The sequence below is a fragment of the Cebus imitator genome, unplaced genomic scaffold (assembly GCF_001604975.1).
Source record: "Cebus imitator isolate Cc_AM_T3 unplaced genomic scaffold, Cebus_imitator-1.0 Scaffold159, whole genome shotgun sequence".
NCBI classification, from domain to species: domain Eukaryota; kingdom Metazoa; phylum Chordata; class Mammalia; order Primates; family Cebidae; genus Cebus; species Cebus imitator.
Window position 1 is genome coordinate 2608941 of NW_016107474.1, and position 4622 is coordinate 2613562.

Consider the following 4622-nt stretch of genomic DNA (forward strand, 5'->3'; position numbering starts at 1 on the left):
CAAGAAGAAGGCAGGAAAAGCCAGCAGGGGGTCCTTCTCTTTCTTTCTTTTCTTTTCTTTCTTATCCCCCTTTCTCTTTCCCTTTCCTTCTTTTCCTCTCCCCTCCCTTCCCTTCCCCTCCCCTCCCCCCTTTCTTCCCTTCTTCCTTTCTTTCTCTTTCTTTTCTTTATTTTCTCTTTTCTTGTCTGTCTTTTCTTTTCATTTTTTCAGTCTCACCCTGTTGCCCAGGCTGGAGTGCAGTGGCACGATCTTGGCTCGCTGCAACCTCCACCTCCTGAGTTCAGGAGATTCTCGTGCCTCAGCCTCCTGAATAGCTGGGATTACAGGCATGTACCACCACACCTGGATAATTTTTGTATTTTTAGTAGAGGTGGGGTTTCACCATGTTGGCCAGGCTGGTCTCAAACCCCTGATCTCAGATGATCCTCTCACCTCAGCCTCCCAAAGTGCTGGGATTACAGATGTGAGCTTAGCCTCCAGATGTTTTTATCTCTTGGGAGGTTGCTTTTCCCTGGCGCCGGCTGCTGCCTATTATTATTTTAGAGAGACAGTTTAGCAACTGCCTGCCCATCGCCTGCTGGTCGCCTGATATTCCTTGAAGAGGGGGGACTCCCTTGCCTTGCTCATGTCTGCCTGGTAGAGACAGACAATTTCCTAACAATTTGCTCGTAGTGACAGGCTTTACAGATGTAGCCCTAACATGAGCCAGCGTTGCAGACAGCTCAGGCTAGAGAGAGTCACAGACAAGCACAGTCCAGCCACTAAAAATGGTTAGAAAAGAATCTAGGGTTTGACTAGCATGCCTCTAGAACACTGAAAGAAATCCACTTCGTAACCCACAATTACGTGTCTTGAAATCCTGCTTCCTTTCATCCTGCTCCTCCTGGATCCTGCACTGGTTCAAGAACCTTCCTTCAGTCGCCTAGAACTGCCCCCGACATCCAGCCCTCATCTCTGCCTCTCTCCCTCGCCTCCCCCAGCCTTCGCTTTGCTTAGGGGAAGGAGCTTCCTCTATCCACTTCTGCTCGTTTCCTGGTGGCCTCATCTAGAATGGGGTTCTCCGCCATAAAGGACAGCTTCCTCGCACGTCTCCTCCTTCCTCTCTAGGTCCTGTCTCCAGCTGCCCCTTCCTCAGCTCTGTCTGCGGTGGAACCAGCCTGGGAAAGGCAGAGCTCCCCTTGGAGCGCAGAGGAGGAGGAGGGAAAGCAGGTGGCGGACGCCATGCACCTTCGCCGGTGGCGGCCAGTCCCGCGTGCGTCCCGCGTCTCGCTGTCTGCCCTGCGGCTGGTCCCTCGGCCCAGTCATTCCTCTTCTGCTGGAGCCTTTTCTTGTCTTTAGAGTTTTGCCCTGGCTGGGCCTGTTCTTTCCCCCTCCCATTCTACCCAAGGAGAGGTGAGGAGGGATGAAGGATGCCCTCAACTTTGTGGCCAGAACACCCTAGCCCTGAGAGGGGTGGGCGTGGGCAGGTGGTCTTCGGTGGCTGCTCTTTCTCCGGTTTCTTCACCCCGTCGCTGAAGGACCTTAGTTAACCCCCAGCCTCAGCACTTTCAGTGTGTATGTTCCAGTCAAGCCCCACTGGAGGGTCCCCTTCTTCCCCGCTGCTCCTCATCCTCCACGCTGGCATTCCTGAGAGCCCCAGGATGCCAGGAGGTGTTGCCCACCCTCCCAGCCCACACTTGCCCTGACCTGTATCCTCACCCCTAGCACCTGGAGGTCACTTTGTTGATGACACGGTGGGAGCAAGATTTGGGTGGGGCAGAGAGCAGAGAGATGGGGTCAGCCTCAAGAGACAGGCTGAACTCTCAGAGCCTGGGCTTCCTGCCTGGAATGGGGGTGATGAGCTCTCCCCGCTCCTCACAGGGCGCGGTGGGATCTGGAGCCTTCAGTGCGCTTCAGTGTGGGGCTGAGGAGCAGGTCATCGTGAATTCCCTCACCCTGTGCCGGCACGCGCTTGCTGCTGATTCAGTGCACCACGCTAGGAGGCGACACCACGAGGACCCAGCCTGGAGGCAGGGACGGATGCAGCGCCTGTCAGCCACGTGCCCGGGTTAGGGTTAGGGCAGGGACAGATGCCTGTCAGCTGCATGCCCACACACCCGGGGCTTAAGTTCTGGTATGAGGGTGGGGGCCTAGGGACCTGGAGGATGGGAACGAACCCTGGCCGGGGTGACCACGGAGGCTCCCTGCAAGAGTGGAGTCTGAGCCGGGCCTGGAAGAGTGAGTGAGAAGGAGCCATTCATTTTTTCATTCATGCAGTTAACAGGCGTCTGTTCCAAGTCTGCAAAGTACAAATGCAGCATTGAGTGGAAACCAAGCGCCCAAAAGGTGCTGTCCTGTGAGGTGTGGCCAGGAGAACACAGGACATCTCTGACCTCTTTTTCAGGGCCAGTGCCAGGTCCAGGGCTTGGCCAGGCTGAGTGTGGGCAGGGCTGGCCTCCCCCAGGGTGACAGAGCCAAGGGGGCCTTGACCTCATCCATTAGGTGTGGTGTGGCCGCGTCGGAGGGGAAAGGAAAGGAGAGAGCTCTGTGACTGCTGATAGGGACCGATCTCCCATGTTGTGACGCACAGAACAGCGAAGGGAAGAAGCATGGTAGCCGCCATTAGTGCACAAACACCGGAGAGCACACGTGTGTGTATGCACACACACGCAACTGGCAGCTTGAACACGCTCCTAGACTGTCTAGGCCCAGCATGGGTACCACCCACTCAAAAGATGACATTACTAGTTTTCAAATCAATAGAAGTAAAAAAAAAACCCAAAGAGCCTGGCTTTATGGGGTCCAGGTTCTGAAGCAGAGCCTGCCTCGGTTTCCCTCACAGCTCCCACTCCCTGGCGCTTCTGTGAGGGGTCGGTGCATGAGGGGCAGCGGGCTGGGAGCTGGCAGAGCTAAGAGGTAAGGGTTGCCTGTTGGTAGCTGCTGTCGCTGCTGTTTCTGGTGTCACGGTCACTTTCCCTGCCCCGCACCCCTTTGAGTGATGGGAAAGAACCGGGAAGCCACGACCCTCCGTGGGTCTGGGCACCCCCCCCATGTCTCCAAGGTTTCTCCCACTGCAATTTGGAAACAGCTTCAGAGACCTGAATTCAGGCTGGTTCCCAGCACACCCACATACAACAGACTGCACCCACACACACAGCCATGCACAATTCCATGTGCACACAATCATCTCATACACGGTCACTCAACATCACATATAGAACCACGCATGGATGCACACTGCACTTTCGTAATCACAAAGTGCCACACACAATTACATATACAATCACAGACACAGTCACACAAACACACAATCACGCACCAATCACATACGTGCATTCACACACAATTGCACACATATAATCGTGCAGTCACGCAGTCACATACAATCACACATTCACACACAGTCATGCACAATCACACACGACACATACAATCATGATCACGTACACACAAGCACACAAACACAAAATCATGCACACAAAATCTCACAATCTCACACAATCACGTGCACAAAATCACACAATCAGGTGCACATAATCATGCACACAGTCACCCACACAATCATGCACATGCGCAATCACTTGCACACACAGTCACAGACACACAATGCAGCCAGCCCAGGAGAAGGGCACCGAGGGAGAACGGTGACATCTGGAAAAGGCTGTGGGCAAGTTGACAGGGATGCCTCTGTGCCAGCTTTCTAGTTTCAATAATTTCCCAGGGGTTAGGCCAGGCACGGTGACTCACACCTGTAATCCCAGCACTTTGGGAGGTCAAGGTGGGAGGATCACCTGAGGTCAGGAGTTCGAGACCAGCCTGGCCAACATGGCAAAATTCCACCTCAAAATACAAAAATTAGCTGGGTGTGGTGGTGCATGCCTCTAATCCCAACTCCTCGGGAGGCTGAGGTAGGAGAATCACTTGAACCCAGGAGGCGGAGGCTGCAGTGAGCCATAGTCGTGCCACTGCACTGCAGCTTGGGTGACAGAGTGAGACTCCATCTCAAAAAAAAGCACAACACAAATTAGCTGGACATGGTGGTGCATGCCTATAGTCCCAGCTACTCAAGAGGCCGAGGCAGGAGAATCATTTGAACCTGGAAGGCCGAGGTTGCAGTGAGCCGAGATCGCGCCACTGCACTCCAGCCTGGGCAACAGAGCAAGACACCCATCTCAAAAAAATAATTGCCCAGTGGTTAGATGAGACATTAGCATTTGGGGACACTTGACATTTTGGGCTGGATGATTAAAAAAATGGGGGCATGCTGCATAAAGGGTACGTAGGAAATCTCTTCTACATTTGCAACTCTTTTGTAAGTCTGACATTATTTCAAAGTGAAAAGTCAAAAGCTTTTTTTCAGCTGGGTGCAGTGGCTCATGCATGTAATCCCAGCACTTTGGGGGGCTGAGGCGGGCGGATCAAGGGGTCAGGAGTTCAAGACCAGCCTGGCCAATATGGTGAAACCCTGTTTACTAAAAATACAAAAATTAGCTGGGTGTGGTGGTGCGCACCTGTAGTCCCAGCTACTCGGGAGACTGAGGCAGGAGAATGGCTTGAACCCGAGAGTCGGAGGTTGCAGTGAGCCAAGATCATGCCACTGCACTCCAGCCGGGGCAACAGAGCAAGACTCCGTCTCAAAAAAA